This window comes from Tenrec ecaudatus, chromosome 7 (assembly GCF_050624435.1).
Source record: "Tenrec ecaudatus isolate mTenEca1 chromosome 7, mTenEca1.hap1, whole genome shotgun sequence".
Classification (NCBI taxonomy): Eukaryota; Metazoa; Chordata; class Mammalia; order Afrosoricida; family Tenrecidae; genus Tenrec; species Tenrec ecaudatus.
In genome coordinates, this window is record NC_134536.1 from 121013272 (window position 1) to 121037372 (window position 24101).

Consider the following 24101-nt stretch of genomic DNA (forward strand, 5'->3'; position numbering starts at 1 on the left):
GCAAGAATACTTTCTTCTATTAAATTGGTATTCTATGATGCTCACCTTCCCAATACAACCGCTGAAGGCAAAGTGGGTGAATAAGCAAATGTGGTGAAGAAAGCTGATGGTGCCCGGCTATCAAAAGAGATAGTGTCTGGGGCTTTAAAGGCTTGAAAGTAAACAAGCGACCATCTAGCTCAGAAGCAACAAAGCCCACATGGAAGAAGCACACCAGCCTGTGTTGTCACGAGATGCCGGAGGGATCAGTTATCAGGCAACAAAGAACAAAAAATCATATCATTGTATGCCCATCTCCATGATATGGTCGCTGAAGACAAATGGGTGCATAAGCAAATGTGGCAAAGAAAGCTGATGGTTTCTGGCTATGAAAAGATATAGTGTCTGGGGTCTTAAAGGCTTGAAGGTAAACAAGCAGCCATCTACCTCAGAAGCAACAAAGCCCACATAGATGAAGCACACCAGCCTGTGCGATCATGAGGTGTTGAAGGGATCAGGTATCAGGCATCATCAGAACAAAATATCATATAATTGTGAATGAGCGGTGGAGTGCTGAGTGGAGACCCAAAGCCCATTTGTGGGCCACTGGACATCCCCTTACAGAAGGGTCTCAGGAGGAGATGAGTCAGTCAGGGTGTGATGTAGCAATTACGAAACACACAACTTTCCTGTAGTTCCTAAATGCTTCCTCCTCCCCCACTATCATGATCCCAATTCTACTTTACAAATCTGGCTAGACCAGAGGATGGACACTGGTACAGATAGGAACTGGAAATACAGATGATCCCCTCAGGACCAGTGGTGTGAGTGGTGATACTGGGAGGGTAGAGGAAGGGTGGGTTGAAAGGGGGAACCAATTACAAGGATCTAAATGTGACCTCCTCCCTGGGGGACGGACAACAGAAAAGTGGGTGAAGGGAGACATCAGAAATGTCAAGATATGACAAAATAATAATGTATACATTATAAAGGGTTCAGGCCAGATTCAGAAGAAGATAGGAAACAAGAGCTATCACTGGTGATGTTAGATGGATTTTGGATGAAAGTAGAGAGTATCAGAACAATGCTTACTTGTGTTTTATTAACTATGCAAAGGCACTCGACTGTGTGGCTCATACCAAACTATGAGTTCCCTTGAGAACAACGGGAGTTTCAAAACACTTCATTGTGCTCATGTAGAACATTTGCATGGCTCAAGAGGCAGTTGTGCAAATAGAACAAGGGAATACCGCATGGTTTAAAATCAAGAAAGATATGCCTCAGCGTTGTGTCCTATGGCATCAGGATTAGAGGAAAACTGTGGTATTCAAGACACAATCTTGCTTGCTGAAAGTGAGGAGGAATTGAAGTACTTGCTGATGAAGGTCTAGGATTGATGTGTGGATTACTACTCAATGTAAAGAAAGCCAAATACAGCTGGTTACGTCATGATAAGTGGGGAAAAAAAAAGATTGAAGTTGTTAAGGATTTCACTTTGCTTGGGTCCACAGTCAATGTTCATGGAAGCAGCAGATAAAAGACCAAGCAATGCATTGTATTGGGTTAATCTTCTGGACAAGACCCCTTTAAACTGTTGAAATGCAAGGATAGTACTGCAGTAAGTATTTTACTTTCATGACTAAGGTGCACCTGATTCAAGTTTTAGTATTTTCAGTAGTTTCATAGGCATGTGGAAGTTGAATATTGAAGAAAGAAGACTGAAGAGCAATTGATATGTTTAAACTATGGCACTGGAAAAATATTGAAAGTACCATCAACTACCAAAATAAAGAAACCTTCTTTGGAATATGACTAGATTGCTCCTTAGAGGCAAATATGACTAAATTTAGTCTCAAGTACTTTGCCGTGTTGTCAGGAGAGATCATGCCCTGGGAAGGAAATCATGCTTGGTAAAGAGGGGCAGTGAAAGAGGAAGGTTCTCTAAAAGATGGATTGGCACCTTGACTTCAACCATGTTCTCAGACCCAAGAACAATTATGAGGATGGTGCAGGACCAGTCAGTCAGAATTTTCTTTGTTGTACATAGATAGGGTCACTGTGAGTGGGAGCTGACTTGGTGAAACCTAGTAACAACAGCAACAGGGAAGTGGTAGGAGAAAAAGTGAAAAAGGGGATGATAGTAAAGAAATATTAAAAAATAAAATCAGAAAGATAAACAAAAGGAAAAGGAAAGCAGTGAAAGTAAGAATTAAAAATCCAAGAAAGAAAAGAAATGAAAAAAAAACTGGTAAGGGAAGATCTCTGAAGTTGAGGAAAGTGTGGAGGGCAGGACACCATGCATGGGCTGGTACCCTTTGCCAGGCAAGGAAGTCAAGGTGTTGGGAAAGGATGAGATGAAGTTCTCCCTGGCCTAGCTGTTTTCTGGGGCCTGGGACCTTATTCAGAAGCAGTTTGCGTAGGCTCAGATGGTGGCTGAGACCAGGGTACTTGTTTATGGAAAGGAACTCTTTTGGACCCAGAGGAAAGCCAATGGCAGGCCAGTAGTTATGGGAGGAATTTTTGCTCTTCAAGGTCGCTGGCAACTGTCCATCTGTCTGGCTCTGCATCTTCTGCTTTTCTAACAAGGTGGCGCTCAAGCGTCTCTAGATATGAGATTGTTGCATGAAGACCCTGATCCAGAGATTCTGGGGCCAGGTTCTAACAGTCAACTGTGTGGGTGAAGGTGACAACTGGCCTCACCTTTGCTCACTGGGAAGGTATAAGGAACAAAGGAGGTCTCGCCCAAGGTCTAATGACCACTGTTTCCATAGTCTGGGGGTGTAATTCTCTGCTTCCTCTCCCTTAGAATAGTTCAGTCCTAAGTCCAAGGGCGCAGGTAGTTTTGAGGCAAGGCCCTGTTCATTTAGCCGGGTTCTACATTGAATCTTTTTGGTGTGGCCTTTGGCATTATAGAGACTTTGATTAGAGATCATTTTGCAAATACAGATCCTAACTAGGAAGGTTTGGGCTTTGGGGCTTCTGCTAGGAACACAGCGGAAAACAGTGGCATTAGGCTATGGAAGCATGAGTGTTTGGATATCAGATGGGTGTGTAAGACAGAGCTTCGGGTCCTGTTGCCTTGCTCGGGTTTACAGTGAGTTGACGGAGAGACCGATGCAGTAGCTTTCTCAGGCCTTAGTTTTGAGAAAAACAAGTACTACTCAAACCCACATGCTATTAAAATGCTGCACCTCGGAGGATGCCTGGTTCTACAACTATAATTTGAAAATGCCCCTTCCAGTGCCCAGGTCCCTCATTTGCTAGAAGCCTGCAGTCAGATCCAACTTGATACCAGCTATTTCAGATGGACCATATAAAGAGGAATATATATTTTTTAATCCAAGTGTAAAAGACGCCCGTGCTGAGCTCCTCCACACTGGAAATTCACTCTTGCATATCTTATGCCTCTCAATGACACCTCCAAGGATTTCATTTCTTTAGACCCTGAGAGATCTTTGAGGAGATAAAGAGTGCGGATTATCAGGCAGCCGTCATGTGAAGAACACCAGACAAAGGCAGAGGCTTCAAAACACACCAGTGCCTGCACATCAGTGCCTTTGTTATGACATCAGATCACGCGATTTTCAAAGGTTGTAATTTGGCAAATTGGATCATCAAATAGGTGAGGAAGTTCATCTTAAAAAAAAAAGGAAAAAAAGAATGCTCACACAGAGATGGTTTGCTCTTTTTTTTTTGTAGTTTCTCTTCTTGGGGTGTTTGTTTAATGTATTTAATGCACTGTCCTTTGCTTTCCTAGCTGTGTAAAACAGTGTGCTACTCTCTGCTGATTTTCTGCGATCGCTTTGCTCAGTGAGGCAGAGACGTCCCTGGAAGTGTTCAATACATCTGACCGGCAGCTATTCTCCTGTGAGGCCAACAACCCTGAAAATGTACTCCTGCCCTCCTTTTTCCTCAGCTGATGGCTGGAGTTAATGAACATTTCTTAACGCAATCTGTTTGAATTGAATGTTGTTAAGACAATCACACCATTTTTATGAAGGAGGAACTTTCATTTCTTTCTGAGCTAAATTAAATAAGTAAATTATAAATAATTTATGTGTTAAATCCTTTTAAGATTTTCTCTTTTGCCTTTTAAATGAAGGTCTACAACATGCTTTTTTTTAATTTGGGAAGTATTTTTTTCAAACTCCTATTGATTTCTGCAAGAAATTTGCCTGGATCTTATAAAGTATCTTTACTTTTGAGAACAGAAACATGCTTCTGACCAATTGTCTTCAGAATTCTTTTTTTAAAAATCATTTTATTGGGGGCTCATACAACTCTTATCACAATCAATACATGCATCAATTGTATAAAGCACATTTGTACATTCGTTACCCTCATTCTCAAAACATGTGCTCTCCACATAAGCCCCTGGCATCAGCTCCTCATTTCCCCCCCTCCCTTCCTGCTCCTCCTCCCTCATAAACCCTTGATAATCCATAAATTATTATTTTATCATATATTACACTGTCCGACATCTCCCTTCACCTACCTTTCTGTTGTCCATCCCCCAGGGAGGAGATTATATCCAGATACTTGTAATTGGCTCCCATTCTCTACCCCACCCTCCCTCCACTCTCCTGGTATCACCACTCTCACCACTGGTCCTGAAGGGATCATCTGCCCTAGATTCCCTATTACAACATGCTCTTTTAAAGGAAAAAAGAAATTGGAAATATAAATTTCATCATTTATAGAAAACTAAGTTGAAATGTATTAACTGATGTATTAACTGTTGATATATTTATTGAACAATTGTTCTAGTTAGTGAATTGTTCTAGTCAAGCTGACTTGTGTAATTTGTTGATTGAGAAAGCAATGTCACATGAAGTAACCAAAGAAAATCTAAAATCACTCCTCTACCTTTTGTAATATAACAAGTTAAATCCTATATGTCGCTAATCAATAAAGGATTGTAAATATTGATGGTGACTCAGCTTGCTATGTTTGAGTGTGCATTCAAGTGGGAAGATTTATTGACCGTAAGGAATAATGTGATTCAGGGTACCATTAGGGTTGGTGCCCGTTCTTTTCAAAGAGACTTGACAAAAAATTTACTGACCTCCATATTTTTAGCTTGTTAGTCAACATCAAATGCTTTTCCCTGGGATTCTTATATTGCCATACTATAGATAGTCTATAACTGTCAATTCAGCTCTTACTCATGGTAAACTTGCATACAACGGAGTATCCTGGTACCCAGTCTCGCATCCTTCTCACATCTGCAGTGTGTTGCTGGTATGTTGGAGGCCATCCTGTGCCTACTGTGCCAATTCATTTCACTGAAGGTCTCTCTTTCCCTCATGGGCCCCTTATTTCACCAAAAACGATGTCCTCCTCTCTAAACTTCCTATCCCTGACTAAGATTTCTTCCCTCCAATTCTCAGATCTGATTGTTGTGCCTTCTCTCAATACTGCTCCATACGCGATCAATATGCTTAAAATCTCAGCCTCTCTTCCCAGAAAGTCCCCCCTCTCCTTACTTCATTTGAAACGTCGCTTGAAACACTACATCTTCTGTAGTCTGTCCAAGCAGGGTTTCTTCATCAGGAACTGGTATGGTGGGTGTCTATTGTTCTTCATTATTCATCCACCATCTTATAAAATCCCTGGTTTTATTTGTCATAAATTTATCTGTATCATGATCTTCCCCTTCTCGCTTCACTAAACACTACTTCATTTATTGAAAACCCTATCATCTCATTAGAAAATTACTCTTACAAAGTGCCCTACCACTGTCCTGGAATATTTAATATTTTACAGATAGCTTAACCAATACCTCGGTTCAGTTCCTCTACCTCTTATCTCCAGGAACCACTTCTTCACTAGATGATAACAGACCTTCTCAATAACCATAAATTCTCTTCTAAATCACAATTTCATCTCTCTGTCCATACCATCTTCTTCTTTCTACTAGTTTATTTAACTGTTTGCATTTTTCTTTACGTGAATTGCTTCAGGATCTATAATTTATCCACCGTTCTATTTTTTTCCTATCAATTCCCTTCCTTTTTATGTTCTTTGTTTTCAGATTAAGCTCCCTGGGTGATATTAATAGTTTGCAGTCAACCACTCTTTGAGACAATGGTGGATAGTACCCACTCAGTGGCAGCAAGGAGGAAGGGCTATTACTGCCTCTGTAAAGATTACAGTGAGGACAACTCTATGGAGGGAGCTGTGACCTAGGAAGTTATCATGAGTTGGAGTCCATCTAGAGCAACAGGGTTGGTGTTTGTCTTGTTTTGGTTTCAGCTTCTATTCTGTGGTCTGTCATCTCAAAACACTGGCTCACGCCGTATACGATACAGTGATGGTTCAGTGGTAGCAAAATGTATAAGCATCAGGCTGCGACCCTCAAGGTCAGCAGTTGAAAACCGCATGTTGCTCCAAGGGAGAACGATGGGTCTGTATACTCCGTTAAAGTATCACAGTCTTGCAAACTTACAGGGGCAGTGCTATCCTGTCCTATAGGGTCACTATGAGTTGGCATTAAAAGCAGTGAGTTTCATTTGAGGTTTTTTAAATTCTGAATACCCAGATTTAATTTCTGTCCAATATGCATCGTGAGTGTAGTCCTCTTTTTCTTGTCAGGTGCAGCCAACATCCATATGTCAATGGAGGCTTTTGTACTGTTTTCAGACTCAGACAGACTAGGAAGAAAGTCCTGGCAATTAACTTCCAAAATTGCTATAAAAATCATCCAGTGAACATCCTATAGATCACGACACCAAGATCCTACTGTGTTTAGCATGACCATCAGTCAGGGGCTGGCTGGCTGGCAGTTCATAACAACAATAACACCATATAATTTCTTGATCCTTTGTCTTTTAGTTCTACTCTTGGTAAAAATCCCAACTCTATTCTATGAAATTTCTGTATGTATAGATCCAAAAGCTTAGAACTATTGAAGGACCATAATAGAAATTGGTTTTGCTTAAATTTTAAATCGGTCTCAAATGAAGTATCATTGACTAACAATATTATTGTATCTCCCTGGTCCATTTTCAATGACACCTACTGCCAGCTTTTTCTGAGCTGTCCAACTCTGTGACTGGTTCCCATCATCTTCTCTTCACTTACTTGTAATTTTGCATAGGAAATAGTCCTATCATCTGAGAATTGCCTCCATCTTCTTTCGACCACGTGTTTAAAACTTGCTGGCATCTGCCATCAGCCCATTCTCTTTCCTCCTATGACTTGAAGGGGTCACCCTCTCCTTAGCACTATTTTGGCCTTGGTTTTGATCTCATCTACATCCACCTTCTCAGAACCTACTCTGTCTTTGCTTTCCTTGTTTAAATTTTAACCTCTCCCTTGCCAACGAGTCCTTCCTGTTGCTTTTTAAAATCCCACTAAAAATAAGTCATTGAAATTTCCCTTTTTTCCTTTAGAGGCCATCTTCCCTGTTTCTCACACAAACTTTGAAAAACTGTTTTCTAATATGGTCCTCATTTTAATGAATCCATTTACCCAACAAATATATAATTAATGGGCACTATATGACATGTACTATTCTGAAACTGGTTTGAGATTTATGTTCATCAAGACAGTCTGAAGAATCCAAAATGATTTTTTTTGTCAACCTTAATTGACATTCTTCCATCAAAACTCTTACAGGCCAAGATGTAACTCTGATGCTTGTCAATAATGACTTTTTCATGACTTTCCTCTTGTTTGGCATATTACTATGTTTCTCTTGTTTTACTGTGTCAATCAACTCTCATATTACTGTGACAGCGAATTCAATGTAGGTCTGTGTCAGTACTATACTTTATTCTTACTCGATCGTGTATATAAAATCCACTCTTTTCACTGACACAGGAGCTAGAATGTGACACAGTATACTTGCTTGAAGAAGTAGATTTGTATTGGCTGTGAAGAATATAACTGTTTCATGTCTTCCAGAGAGGTGTTCTTTGTGAGGCTTAAAGGTCACAGAGAGCAGTGCATACAAGTGTTAGGAACAAGGTTTCTCACTCAACCTGCCAGAGTCCTTGGCTCTCTGGAGGTATTGCTGTCACAACGCCATTAAAAATGTGAACTCTATATCAAGTCTTGCACATGCCAAAGTATGGGTTCTTCAACCCTACTCAGGAAATATGGGTTTTTTTATTGAATGAGGAGTTGGGGGGAGTACTTCGTATCAGCCTAACTCTCAGAAGTAACCTCAAGAAACCCTAGAGCTATATAACTTTGTTTTGGTGAGCCCCATGCGTGAATGTTTCCTTAGGGCTGTTCTGAGCACAATGCTACATACCTTTATTAAAAGCAAGAATTTCTCTATGAGTCTGACATCACTTCTTCCAGAAAATGAGTACACCAAGAGTCTTTTCCTTCCAGAGCTTGCTTTGTTTTATGACTCAGGACACAAATGAACTATTGAGAAATGGTCCTTCTGGAAAACAATTCCCTTCACCCATTTTTGCCAACAAACATCCCTGTGGTGGCGTATCTCAGGACAGTGGTGACCCAAACAGGAAACATACATATTTTTTAATTTGATGAAGTTATTTAGTGCCTTTCAAATTATAAATCACAAGATGACTATGTATTCTGCTGATCTTACAAGACCATTAGGTTCAATGAGGCACCAAGGAACACATGGATACATATAGCCCACACTTGTCTGTTGAGAAACGTTTGACTATGGAGGCGCTCTAAAGCCATTTCATTGTGCTCTGTGCTGTTGAGGCAATTTGACTCACAAGTGACTCTCTAAGACATTAAAATAGCCTCATAGGAATTCTTGGGCTGGCAACTCTCGGAAAGAAATCCTATGCAGGGTTGCTTTGAGTAAAAATCAACTCGGTGGCAGGGGATTTCATTTGGTGTAATTTTGTGGGATCAGAATGCCAGGCCTTTTTCCAGCAGTGCCACCATGGGGTTTGAATTCCCCATCTGTTCAATTGCAGCTGAGTCCTTCACCATTGTGCCACCAGGGCTCGTTCTCAAAAGCCTTACAGGGGTGTGTTTTAGTCAAGACATATATCATTAAATGTAATTTTAACTGTAGCCCTTTTATAGACTCATAGAGACCTGAGACTATTGTTTGCAATCCTCATTGTACTGTACTTATTGTGGTAGTTAGAGTTCATGTCCACTGGAATTTGTATGCAAGCATAAAGGTGGAGTCCAATCTGTCACTCAGGTGGTGGACTGGTGAAGCCTCCTTTGGAATGTGGCCTTTTCATAGGAGAGAAACTGGGAACTTCTCTCCCTCTCTGCCCCTTCACCTTCCTGCTTGGGTCAGGTGTACCTAGTCCTCAAAGGAATGTGCTCAACCTTTGTTCTTCAAAGCCACTCGTCTGTGAGTAAGGGCAACATTGGACGCGGAGAAAGAGCCTAGGACCACTGAACAAGGGTATGCCTGATTTCTGAATTGGCAGAGGCCAATACCAGACGTACTAAAGACTGTGACACGGAGGGTATGGGACAGAGCAGGAGCAACAGTGCAGAGAGGATGGAACTAGGAGACTGACAACAGGTGGGTGTCCCAGTCCAGGAAGGCAGAGGCATGGAACCAGAGCGAGACTTGGCTGCCGGCTGGGGAGAGGTGTTGCTGTGGAGCAATGATGGCTTGAATACTGTTTACTGATTGGGGTAACTCGCTAGCCTCCCTCCTAAACTCCCACTCCCCTGCATATTATCTGTGGGTTCTATGTGGCCATTGCAAGTAGTTCTCAAACCCAGCACAGATGTAGGGTGTCGTGGGAGGACAATTGGTGTCAGACTAGGTAAAGGAAATGTGGAGGGTTGTCTTCCTCATGGCAAGGGAAAAGCCAGAGGAGGTCAGAGATGGCTCCCACCATGTGTAGCAAGAGTCCATTACAGAGGATTAAATGAGATCATCTATCTAATTTAGGACATGTCTTGAAAATGATAAGCCCTTGTTAAAGGTATACTATTTAGATCAAAAAAATAACTCATAGCATGTTGCATATGAACTAGGACTTGAAAAATTACAATGTTGCAATAAGCCTAATTTCCCATATAAGTGGATGTGTAAGAACACATTTTGCTTTTTGTAACACAGAGACTTTAATATTTCAGATGTTTTTCTACTAATAGTTTATTTTTAGTAAATAAAATGACCCAATACAGGTGTTCCTGATTGGAGGGGGTAAGTTTTCCTCCATAGGATGATTCAGAAACCTAGCCACCGACCATCCTGTGGCCATGCTACCATATTCTGGGGCCTTAAAGTCTTCCTTGAGCTGTAAGTTGGGAAGAAAGAGGGTGGAGAAGAGATATATACTCAACAATCTAGAAGTGGCCTGAACCATTTCTTCTACTATTTCATTGGCAAGAACTAGTCATGTGGCACATTCACATGTAAAGACTCTGAGAAAAATACTTCTAGGACAGACAAGTGGTTCTTATGACTACCCGAGGCTATGAAACCAGGCACAGAACTTTTGGTGAATTCTGTTATGAGGTGCTCATAGAGAGAATACAGCATATGAAATGGTAAGTTTAAGAAAATGGAAATGCGCTCAAGTGCACTCACATACTTGAGTCTGATTTCCCAGTGTTGTGCTATATTTATCAGTTGTCTGGCATGGAGCTTTTAATGTCGCATAAACCGACTGGTAGTGGACAGCATCGCATAAGCTACTGCCTACTCTAGTCTGACCAGTCACTAAACTGTTTTAAGTGTCTATGTTTCTCTTTGATGTTCCACAGAATCCTTTTTCATATTCTGGAACTTGCTGTAAGCTTACGGTTAATGCACACATAGGCTTGGGGGTTTTGCTGAGGGAGAAGAATCAAATAATTTATTTTTGTTGAAGTTCAGCAGCTTTGGTCATCTATGCTATTAGCTTAGACTCACAGAAGTTCTTCTCTACCCCTGTTTCCTCTAGGCTAGATTACTATAAAGTCCTACGTGCCACTGAATTAAGTCTCTCTCAATGTGTGCTTGTGTGTGTGTGTGACTATTTTTCCCATGTTCATCTGATATCCTATTTTCCTACTATTTGCTAACCTCTCCATAAATACCATATTTTACAACTTACATGATCAGATAATGTGTTTTCTCATTCAAATGAAAAATATATTTTAAGGAAAAACTGGTATTAAAAGGTATACTAGATGTCATATTTAATTTCTCCTTCCACAAGTAACACAAGCTTAGTTAGCTTCTGGATTCAATAGCATATTTACCTGAGATCCTTTTATGAATTTTTCACATAAAGACATTCTACCAATTGAAGTATCCTGCCTAACTCTTAAGAATTATAAGCCCATAGTGTAGATATAGGAAATTAAAATCTGTTTTAATTTATACTCAACACAGTATTATTTTTTTATTATTCCTAATCTACATTTACTCTGGTACTATTTTTATGCATTCTTCCTATTTTCCAAATTAAGCAACCGCACGTCCCCTACACCCCATCACATCTTCTACCCTTTTTAATACAGCAGAGGTTATGATGCTTTGTTTTTATTTATTTAGTTGAATAGTCTTATGAGTGGCTTCTGTTGGACAACCTCAAAGAAGAGCTGCTAAGGGTAGAGGCTTTTGATAGAGATGGGCCGGGTAGAGTGGAAGCTTTTGTGTCCCTTCTACTTTTATCACATAGGCAGGCAGGGGACTTTCAATCACTTTCTCTTCTTTAATGCTGATGCCTCTACTTAAAGTCAGGAAGCACAAGCAAGGAGGGTGCTCAGTTCCCACTGCTTGTCTGGGGCTGGTCCTCTAGTCAGAGGACATGAATTCAAGCTTGGAATCCATGACCAGCTGGTACCACATCCTAATGATTTCAAAACTAGCTAAGACTTCTGGGCAGATGGCGCCCAGGTAGAATCAATCACCTGCTTTGTGCTCCTGTTGTAAGACTAGAAATTCAAGAGGAACAGAAGGAGAAGCTTTCTGGACATTTAAGGCAAGACCAGGAGAGGGGATCATCTTCATTGTGGAGGAGACACTGATAAATCTGTTCATAAGTAAAGTGGGCAACTAGGAGAACTAACTACGTAGTGGGAAGGGGTGCCAAACAATGAGTGTTGGGAACTTAGGAGGAAAGGGGGCCAGATTTTAGGTTCCTGGGAAGACACTATGAATTCATTTCTACCCAGCCTTCGGTAAGCCATGGCATAATGCAAGGGCTACACCAGAAGGACTTAACATGGAGGCCCCGCTGAATGAACTGAACCTTGCCTCAATGCTGCCTGCATCCCTGGACTGAGGGCTGGAGTACTTGGATCGGCGAGGAAGCAGAGTGGCCATCCCAAGAATGTGGATGTGGCAGTCATTGGATCTTAGGACAGAATAGAAATTCCCCCAAGGGTTTCCAAGACTGTAGATCTCTAAGGAAATAGATTGTCACATCTTTCTCCTGTGGCAACCTAGTGGATGAAAACAAGCAGTCTTTCCCTTAGTAGGCATTTACTGAACCATTGCACCACGAGGGGTCCTTTGAGATGTATTTTAGGGACTTGCTAAAACCTGTTAAACCTTTTACTCCTTTTCTTTTTCTCTGCTCTACAATAGCAGTTCTTTATTATTTTCCATAATTTTAAAAACTCATCTCCTTAATTCTTACCTTGAGTTTTCTAGTTTTAGGCCTTAGGTGCCATGTCCCATTATGGACATGAAAAGTTGGCTCTTGTTCCCAAGCACTATCCTGTTCCTGCACCTTTACCCATCCATCAACTTCACTCCCCTTTATCCCCGGACATGGTCATAGTTACATATTTTATATCACTGTTCTTTGTTTGCATTGTTTTGAGTATACAAACCCTAACAATACCCAAATCACATTATGTGCTAGGGCTACTTCTCGCTTTCACATTACTTTTTCTTTCTTTTACCTAATTATCTTCTTTGCCAACCACATCCTTTTCTATGCATTCCCTAAATGATTGATCTTCAAACACCTAAACCCAGTAGGAAGTCTATAATTCCCTCTTTAAGACATCACATCTGTTAGCTGGTTGACCTGCTTTAATATACCTTAGGTACTCTGTAGGTCTGATACAGGAGCCCCTGGATGTTGTTGCAAATGGTGGCCACACAACCCAAACGTTGAAGGTTTGATTTCACCAGAGATGCCTTCAAGGAAAGGTCTGACAATCTACTTCTGACAAAAATCATCTGTTAAACAAAAATCACCCCAGTCTTAAATCTTAAATCTGGGGTTTGCCTTTATTTGCTGCTTTTTCTGAAGCCCATATGAGGGAAGCTGGTGCTAACATTCAATACATAGATATTTTATATCTTTCAATGTATTGCCTCACCTCAACCATGCTTGGTATTCCATAGCTCAGGAATCCAGGGGCCAAACTTTCCATCTCTGGCTCAGTCATGGGTAGAGCAGTGACTTGTCTGTCAGGAGGTGGAGAGGAGATAGATGTGGGGGTAGAAGAATTATTTAGACTTTCACCCAAATGTCTTATTCCACACTCCTCTTTCATCCCACTTTCTGACATAGTTGATTATCCTTACCCTTTGAAAATTTTTTTGGAAATTCAGTTGTTTTTCATGAATTTCCACTGCCAACTAATGATCCTTTTTGTTGGCTTTTAGAAATCAGTTTAAATATATCCATTTGACTTCAGCTTCCTGAATAACTCTCAGGGAGTGAGCAGAGAGAGAGAGAAGTGTCTCCTGCCTCCAAGGAGGAAATTCCGGGGTTCCCAGAATTCCCAGGGGTAAGCCATGCTCATACAGAGGCCTCATTGGCTATGATCTGATTGACAGACTAGACCCCATCCCTTCACTCATCACCTCTCAAATTGACAAATGAGTATATAACTGCCACAGTATCACAATTTGGTACTTTTTCCTGGTACTTATATAGGAATAGAACTGCTCTGAAGACACACGGAAAAGGCCATTTGCAGAGACATTTGTGCCTCTTCTCTCTTTCCAAGCCCCAGGCTATATTGGCCAGTTTACTGTGGGTTTCTGTTGGAATCCACTGTTTCAAATACCGATGGCTGCTGAATTCAGGGTCTTATCCTGAGTATTCAACTATATTATTTTAGTTAAATCTCATATATCTCATATACCTTACCAGTGCTATTTTTGGTAGTTTCCTATAAGCTTGCTTGTGTTAATTGCCTTCAAGTAAATTTTGATGCATAACTGTCTGTATGTGCAGAATAGAATGATTCCATAGTGATCCCCAAGCCAAAATTCACACCGATGTATTCAAGTTGATTCAGATTCATAGCTACCTTGTTGGTCAGAGAATTGTCTTATAGGATTTCTAATACTGTTGTCTTTACGGGAGCAAACTGTCATCTCTTTCTGCCTGGGGAGTTGCTGGTGATTCCCAACTGCAGATCTCCTCTCTTCTGAAATGAGTGACTGAGTGTGTAGCCCTCGCACTACCAGGCTCATTCATTCTACAGAGTTTCAGCTATTGAAATAAATTTACGTAATCTGACATCATATTAGTTGACTCACATATTACCCATTTCTCTCAATATGCTGTGTAGTTAACTGTCCTTTTCTTTAAAGCACAAGTTTAATGTTGGATGATCGGCTCCAGATTCACTGACATTGGGTGGATTGCTACTCACAGGGGTCCCACTAGACAAGGTAGAACTGCTTATGTAGGGTTTTTGAGACTGTTAACCTTCAGGGGAGTAAATAGCCCCAACTTTCTTCCCTAGAGGTTGGTGGGTTGTTTTTTTATAGTTTTATTAGGGGCTCATCCAACTCTTATCACAATCCATACATACATCACTTGTGTAAAGCACATTTGTACATTCAGTTGATCTCATCCTTCTCAAAACATTTGCTCTCCACTTAAGCCCCTGGCATCAGCTCCTCATTCTTTCCCCTCCCTCCCCACTCACAGTTCCCTCATGAACCCTTGATAATGTATAAATTATTATTTTGTCATATCTTACCCTCTGGCGTCTCCCTTCACCCACTTTTCTGTCATCCAGCCCCCAGGGAGAGGTCACATTTAGATCCTTATAATCGGGTTCCCCTTTCCAACCCACCCTCCCTCTCGTTTCCAGTATCGCCACTCACACCACTGGTCCTGAAGGGATCATTGCCCTGCATTCCCTGTATTTCTGGTTCCTATCTGTACCAGGGTCCATCCTCTGGTCTAGTCAGACTTGCAAGGTAGACTTGGGATCATGATAGTGCGGGGAGGTGGGGGGGGGCTTTAGGAAGCAGAGGAAAGTTGTAGTTTTCATCATTGCTGCATTGCACCCTGTCTGGCTCTTCTCCTCCCCTAGACCTTTCTGCAAGGGGATCTCCAGTGGCCTACAAATGGGCTTTGGGTCTCCACTCCGCACTCCCCCCCTTATTCACTATGGTAAGATTTTTTGTTCTGATGATGTCTGAAACCTGATCCCTTCACCACCTCCTGATAGCACAGGATGGTGTACTTCTTCCATGTGTGCTTTGTTGCTTCCGAGCTAGATGGCCACTTGTTTACCTTCAAGACTTTAAGACCCCAGATGCTATATCTTGTGATAGCCGGGCACCATCAGCTTTCTTTGCCACATTTGCTTATTCACTGATTTGTCTTTAGTGATCGTATCATAGTGGTCAGCACAACACATTTGCTTATGCACCCACTTTGTCTTAAGTGGTTGTATCGGGAAGGTGACATCACAGAATGCCATTTTGTTTAAACATTTTATTAGGGGCTCATACAAGTCTTATCATAATCCATATATATATCAATTGTGTAAAGCATCTTTGTACACTCACTGCCCTCATCATTTTCAAAGCATTTGCTCTCCACATAAACCCTTGGCATCAGGTCCTCTTTGTTCCCCCTCCCTCCTCACTCCCCCTCCCTCATGAGCCCTTGATAATTTATAAATTATTATTTTCTCACATTCTGCCCTGTCTGATGTCCCCCTTCACCCACTTTTCTGTTGTCCGTCCCCCAGGGAGGAGGTCACATGCAGATCCTTAAAATCGGTTCCCTCGTTCCAACCCACTCTCCCTCTACCCTCCCAGTATCGCCACTCACACCCCTGATCCTGAAGGTATCATCTGCCCTAGATTCCCTGTGCCTCCAGCTCCCATCTGCACCAGTGTACATCCTCTGGTCTACCCAGAATTGCAAGGTAGAATTCTGATCATGATAGTGGGGGACAGGGGAGGGTAGGAAGCATTTAGGAACTAGAGGAAAACTGTATTCTTCATCGGCGCTACATCATACTGTGACTGACTCCTCTCCTCCCCTAGACCCCTCTGCAAGGGGATCTCCAGTGGCCCACAAATGGGCTTTGGGTCTTCACTCTGCACTTTCCCCTTCATTCACTGTGGTAAGACTTTTTTTGTTCTAATGATGCCTTATGTCTGATCCCTTAGACACCTTGTGATCACACAGGCTGGTGTGCTTCTTCCATGTGGGCTTTGTTGCTTCTGAGCTAGATGGTCACTTACATGCTAATTTAATGGAAGAAACTATTCTTTCATTAAGGGAGTACTTGAGTGGAGGCCCAATGTCCTCCTGCTACCTTAATACTAAACCTATAAATATATGCACATAGGTCTATTTCCCCATCCTCATAGATAAATATATTTGCATATGTACATGTCTTTATCTAGACCTCTAAAAATACCCTTTGCCTCCCAGCTCTTTCCTCTGTTTCCTTTGACTTTCTTCCTGTCCCACTATCATGCTCAGTCCCCACCAGGGTTTCAACAATTCCTCTTGGTAACATTAACTCTGATAATGCCCTACCAGACCTCCCACACCCTCCTCGCCACCAATTTGGATCGCTTGTTGTTCCCCTGTCCCTGGGGTTTGCTAACACCATTTCCTTTCCCCGACCTCCCCCTCTCCCATGTCCCCCCGGAAATTGTCAGTCCCATTGTTACTCCTCCAGATTGTTCACCCAGCCTATCCTATTTAGACAGAAGTGTAGAGATAATAACATGCACAAAAACAAGACAGAACAAAACCAAGCAACAATATACAACAAAACACAACAAACCAATGACAAAAAAAAAAAAAAAACCCAAAACAAAACACAAGAAAGAAAAGCTTGTAGTTAGTTCAAGGATCATTTGTTGGCCTTTAGGAGTGCTTTCCAGTCCAGTCTGTTGGGACACCATGCCCTGGCCCCAAAGTCCACCTTTAGCATTCCTTGGGGACCTCACCACTCCATTCCCTTGCTGTTTTGTTGCAACCCCTTAGTGTTTTCCTTGGTGTGGAGGGATCTGATCGGGTGCCATTCCCGCACTGTGTCTCTGGTAGTGTCCTCTGTAGAGCTGTGGGTCAGTGAGGGGTGTCATGTCTCATAGTGGGCTGGCCATATGGTCCTCTCTGTGGACTCGCTACTCTAATTGGGGTCATCCTCCTGAAGGCCTGGTGACCAGGATGTGCTCAACTCTCTCCTCCTCCCCCTTCATCAGCACCCGTTTGCTCAGATCAGATATGTCCCTCTCCCGGAGCTACAGATTCACAACCATTTTTTGAAATAAATTCTTCTGGGTGGAGGGGCAGGAGTCCACTTAGTAGTTGGGATTAGGGCCAGCACCACAGACCTCTCCACTGGTTTCCTACTCCACACCGGCATGTTGAATTCATGTTGAATTCACATCTTGGAGCAGTGGGTTGATGTCTGGTCCCTCTTTTCTTGTGGAGATATAAACAATATCCGCCCTTTGGGTGGGTTAGTACCCTGTGCCCCCACTACCCATTTATATTTATTTATTTGGTTGTTTGTTTGTTTATTCCCCCCCCCCACCGTCTTTTGAGTTGTCTACCATGTGTATCGCTGTATTTAATCTGGTTCCTGCCATATTACCTGGTCCTCACCCCAGGAATGTTTGTATATAGTAGCTTTTTCCCCATGCCCCTTTTGTGTTTTTTTTTTTAAAGCCTTACCTCAGCGGATTCATGTTATACTTGTCCATTTGTGCTTGACTTACTTTGCTTAGCATGGTTTCCTCTAGTTGTTCCCATGCAACGGTGTGCTTCATACATTCATCACTGCTTTTTAGCGATGTGTAGTACTCCATTGTATGTATATACCACAGTTTTTTAATCCAATCGTCAGTTGATGGAAATCTGGGTTGCTTCCAACTCCTTGCAATTGTGAGCTGTGCCGCAATGAACATTGGAGCACAGAAGTCTGGTCTTGCTTTGTTTCTTACCTCTTCTGGATTGCTGGGTCGTATGGTAACTCAATTTCCATCTGTTTTAGATCTCGCCAGATCCATTTCCATAGTGGCTGTACATATTGACAAGTTCACCAGCAGTGGATAAGAGTGCTACAGCCCCTCCAACACTTGTTGCTCTCTGATTTTTTGAATTGGGCTACATTTGAGGGTGTTAGATGGTACCTCATTGTTGCTTTAATTTGCATTTCTCTTATGGGTTAATATCGGGAACATTTTCTCATATGTTTATTGGCCATTTGGATTTCTGTCCCTGTGTAACTTCTGTTCAGGTCCTTTGCCCACCTCTCAAATGGGCAATTAGTTTTTTTTCTTTTTGGAAGCTATCAGAGTGTTATAGATTTTAGTCATGAGGGCTTTGGCTGATGTGTCATTTCTAAAGATGTTTTCCCAGTCCATGGACCCTCTTATTACTCTCTTGGTGAATTCTTTTTATGTACACATGTGTTTTATCTTCAGTATATCCCATTTGTCAATATGTGCCTCCTCTGTGTTTATGTCCTTCCCTATTTCTGACAGCCTATGTATTCACTGTGCCAAAGTTCTCAAGTTGGTCCCAATTCCCTCATTGAAGGCCCTAATAGTTTGGGGTTTAACTTCAAGGTCTGTGATCCACCTTGAATTTATTCTTGTGCATGGAGTTAGATAAGGGTCTTGCTCCATTTTTCTGCATGTAAATATCCATTTTTTTCCCAGAACCACTTGTTAAAGAGGGCATTTGCTTCCCATTTGATATTTTTGGGGCCCTTATCAAAGATCAGTTTTCTGTATGCTGATGACTTTATTTCTGGGTTTTCAGTTCTTTTCCATTGGTCTGAGTATCTGTCATTGTACCAATACCATGCAGTTTTGACAACTGTGGTTGTATAGTATGTGCTAAAGTCAGGTAAAGCAAGCCCTCCTACGGTGCCCTTCTTCTTGAGGAGTTCTCTGCTAATTCTGGGCTTCTTCCCTCTCCATATGAGGTTGGTAATCAGTTTTTCCATTTCTTTGAAGAAAGATGAGGGTAATTGTATTGGGATTGCATTAAACTTACATAGTGCCTTTGGCAGAACTGACATCTTAACTATATTGAGTCTTCCAATCCATGAGTATGGGATATACTTCCATTTGTTGAGGTTGCTCTTGGTTTCTTGTAATAATGCTCTGTTGTTTTCCCTGTATAGCTCTTTTGGTCTTTTAGTCAGGTATATCCCTAGATATTCCTATTTGTGTTTGGCTATTGTGAAGGGTACCAGTTTTTTATTTCCTCTTATGTCGTCTTATCTGATGTGTGTAATAGTCCGATGGACTTCTGTTTGCTGATCTTGTAACCTGCCACTCTGTCAAACTCCTCTATTGCTTCTAGTACTCCCCTTGTGGAACTTTTGTGATTTTCCATATATAAAATCATATTGTCTGCAAATAACAATAGTTTCACCTTTTCCTTCCTCAGACAAATACCTTTGATGTCTTTTCTTTGCCTTATGCTGTTACTAAAACCTCCAGCACGGTATTAAATAAGAGTGGGGACAAGTGGCATCCCTTTTTCAGTGGGATTGTGTTAGTCATTTCTTCATTGACTACCACGTTGACTGTTGGTTTTTCATATAAAGCTTTTATTGTCTTGAGGAATTTTCCTTCCATTCCTATCTTCTCAAGTGTCTTAAACAGGAATTGGTATTGGATGTTGTAGAATGCTTTTTCTGAATCTATCGATATTATCATGTGATTTTTCGAGTTTTTCATGTTAATGTGATAAATAATACGAATGATCTTTCATATTTTGAACCATCCCTGCATCCCTGGTATGAATCCCACTTGGTCATAGTGAATTATTTGTTTTATATACTTTTGTATTCTGTTGGCTAGTATTTTGTTAAGGATTTTTGCATTGATATTCATTAGGGATATTGGTCTGTAGTTCTCGGTTCTTGTGGGATCCTTGCCTGATTTTCGTATCAGAGTTTTACTAGCTTCATAGAAGGAGTTCAGGAGTTTGTTGCCTTTTTCTATGTTCTGGAAGAGTGTGTGTAGGATTGGTGTTAGTTCTTCCCTAAATGCTTGGTGGAATTCTCCAGTGACGCCATGTGGTACAGGGGATTTTTTGGTTGGTAATCCCTTGATAACCTTTTCTATTTCTTCTATTGCTATGGGTCAGTTGAGATTCTTGATGTCCATCGGGGATACTCTAGGGAGGAATTGTTTTTCCAAGAATTTGTCCATGTATTCCAAATTGTTGACTTCATTGGAGTATAATCCTTTGTAGTACTGTATAATGATCTCAGGGATCTACATATAACCTCCTCTCTGAGGGATGGGCAACAGAAAAGTGGGTGAAGGGAGACGCCCGGCAGTGTAAAGATAAGATAAAATAATGATTTATAAATTATTAAGGGTTCATGGGGGAGAGGGAAGGGAGTGGGAGGGAAAACAGGAAAATGCGCTGATTCCAGGAACCAAAGCGGAAGGCAAATTTTGAGAATAATGAGGGCAATTAATGTATAAGTGTCCTTTACACAGCTGATGTATGTATGGATGGTGATAAGAGTTGTATGGGCCCCAATAAAATAATTGAAAAAAAACCTTTCCACTAAATAACTATATAACCATTGACTGTACTTATCTTTCATTATTGGAATTTCAAAGACTAGGCAAATTTTATATTTTATTTAGTGCATCTTGATTCCACTAGTAAAAGGGCAACCATTCAAAGTCTTTAAAATTGTGAATTTAATGTAAGAAATTTATTGCATAGGTGCTAGAAAAGCTGAGAAGGCAAACAAGAAATGATATAGCAATTCAATAACTAGCAACCCTCTGGCAGGAAAGACAGAATGGGGTGACGTAACTGAAGTCTATGGACTGGGACCAGACTAGTGAGGCTGGAAGCACTGCTGTAGGCTCACCAAAGCAGAGGATGGGCTTGTTTAGGAATGCACTTCTCTTCCTTAGACTATTCCCTTAGTTTCGTTAATTATATCCTGGTTTAACCAAGCTAGCTGTCTGCTGACATCTGAGCTTTTCAGACCCTGCCTCAGACTCAGTACTCCTAAGAAAAATACAGAATTGAACAGGAGGTGAGAGGCATGAGGTTGGGAAAAAACAACACAAAACAAAATCCGCCACCACTGAAACATGTATAGGACCAACATATATAATTTGTAAAACTCTGTAAAGACTGAATATCATTGATTTTCTTTTCATGTCTTCATTGTCTCTAAATCTATGCTTCCAATATATTATAATAAGATAATCTATATACTTCATTATGAAAACATATGAGTATATACTCAGGACCTGTCACATAGTAATAGCTTGATAAATATTGCATAAGTAAATTTGAATAAATATAAAGTATTTTCTAATTGTAATGTAAATTATGTTGATTCCAAAGTGTCTGTTGTTCTAGTGCCTTCTCAAGTTCCATATGAAGAGAGTGTGGTAAACTAACTTATATTAGCCATTTCATATAATTTTTTTCCAGGATTCACAGAAATTTAAGTGGCTGTGGCCTTAGTGGGTTCACTAACCTTTCCCCCCCACCCCCCGGAATATTATTTTTAGCTATGGAGACTATTTCTTTGAAGTAGTCTTTCTACAAATTCAAATACATAGAAAACACACACACTTATGTACCTTTCCCTATTTTTCCCCAAGCATCCCATCTTGTTCTTTTGAAACTACTCCCAGAGTTTCCTGAGTCAAAATAGGGGGTCCCTAAGCCCTGAGATAAAGTAGAGATGATAGAATACTTTGCAGTATAATTTTATAGATGCATGGTTAAATTAGCAAATCAACAAAGCAAAATTATATTTCTAGGAAAACCTTTGTTTTACTTAAGCATGCTTCACTAAAATAGTAAATTACAAAGAATTTCAGAAATTATAATTTGGTCTGTTCTGAGTTACTAATGGAAACTAACATTCTTAAAAGGACTTGTTTGCTTTTCTTTATTAATATGGGATATAAAGAGCTTACTCTTAGTGGCTCTATGTTGAAATGTAGTACAACCAGGATGGGTTTAAATACAGTTAAAAAACAACAAACAATCAAACAAACAAACCAAAAATCACTGCCATAAATTTAGTTATAATTGTACTTCTTCAGTCTAAGGCTGTTGAATACTACTTCAGGTACCATTCCAATGTCTTTTTAAGTTTAACTTAATAGGTCCTACTTCTCAAAGAGTTAATTAAAATTAAGAGCACTTATGAAAATTATCACATACATATGTATACCTATAGAGAATAATTAAATAATATCAATTATTCAATAGCGATTTATTTTATAGGTTGCTCCATTCACTAACAGAATACCAGGTTTATATTTTACAGGTGATGTTGGCACGAATTTCATGGTGATCCCTGAGGACATAACAGATTTTGAGCTCTTTTCCTTCCTGGAAGTATATGCTTACATACCCTCTTTTCCGTAGGTATGAACTCATGTCAGCTATCGTTAGCTCCTCATTTTATCTTGGGCTAACCTCACACGGGAGACAAGGTTACCAAGCAACCACTGAGTGGGTGGAGGCAAAGGTATGTCTTGATAGTTTCCTGTCACAATGTCTCCTGTTAGTTGTCAGGCTCAGGGCACAAACGTGGTTTCCATAGTCACACTGAGCAGTGGCCTATAGTTTCCCTACTGAGAGCAGAATGTTGAACTCTCAAGATAACTAATGAAGTAGGCCTTGGGAGCTGTCAATTTTTAACTAAGCAGAGGCCTGATTAGTATGAAGGGATTTATAGCATCACAGTGTTTATGATAATTAAGATAACACTAAGCTTTGATATTTGGATTAGGTGAAATACTATGCTTTCTGTAATGTAGCGTTTGCTATTAAGGCATAGTGATGTTATTTATGAAATGTATCTTAAAAGTATCTCGAAGGTGTAAGTCACAGTAACTAAACATCAAACAAACAAAATAAAACAATAAACCCACTGCCATTGAGTTTAAAGAATTAGAATTCTGATTTTACCTGAGGAGTAGATTAATCTTCATTTACTAGCAGCTGTATATGGTTTTTATGAGTCAGAATTGACGAAATGGCACAGGGTTTGGTTTTTGGTTTGATACATATTTGTAGGTGTAGTTACTAGTTTTAGGATTAGTCAGAGCGGCAATTAGTCAATGGTTGTAGAAGTTGCTTTTGTTCTCTACAGTGATATCAACTCCAACGCATAGTGATGGGTTGACATATGACAGAGTGGAACTGCGCATAGTATTTTCTTGGCTATAATCTGCTGGGTGTGTTCAATATACTGACATTTTGGCCAGCAGCTGAGCTCTAATATGCTGTGCTACCAAGACTCATTGCTTACTATGTGTCAGATTCTATGTAAATGCTTCATTTCAGAAAGTCTATGTGAGGGGGTTATTATTTACTTTTGCCCTTTAAATCTAAGTCATCCAAAGAGAGTTATTTACTAAGAAGAGTAAATCTAGAAATTTAGCCTACATCCATATAAATCCAAAGGATGTAACCACATGTGCTGTTGGAGAAAAGAACTATGGAAAGGGATAAGGGAGGCGCCATATGCCAAATTAATTGCTGTAAAATCTCTGCACGAGAGGTCACGAAGTTAACCCAAGTAATGAAGATGCAGTTCTGAGGAGTTGATTGCACAATGTGACTTGAGCGGTTCAAGAAAGATGCCTAGCCCACATGCGTGTCTGGAAAATCCTATTCCTGAGCCCCAAGTTCTACTATTTGAATATTTATTTGAGTGCTAGCATTGTGATTCTAGGACTTAACTTACCGCTGAGTGGGTTAGGAATGCTGGTTCTGGAATGAGCAAGGGGAAGGAAATGCATGTCCTTCCTGGGGATGGAAAGCTGGGAGGAATACGGAATAAGGGGCAGGAAATTCCAATAATGATTAGGAACTGGGGTAACAGAGAGCACTGGCATCATGGCGGTTTACGTGTTGGGCTACGAAATACAAGGTCAGCAGTTTGAAACCGCCAGCCACACACTAAGGCAGCTTTCTACTGCTTTAATGACTTACGCTCTTGGAACC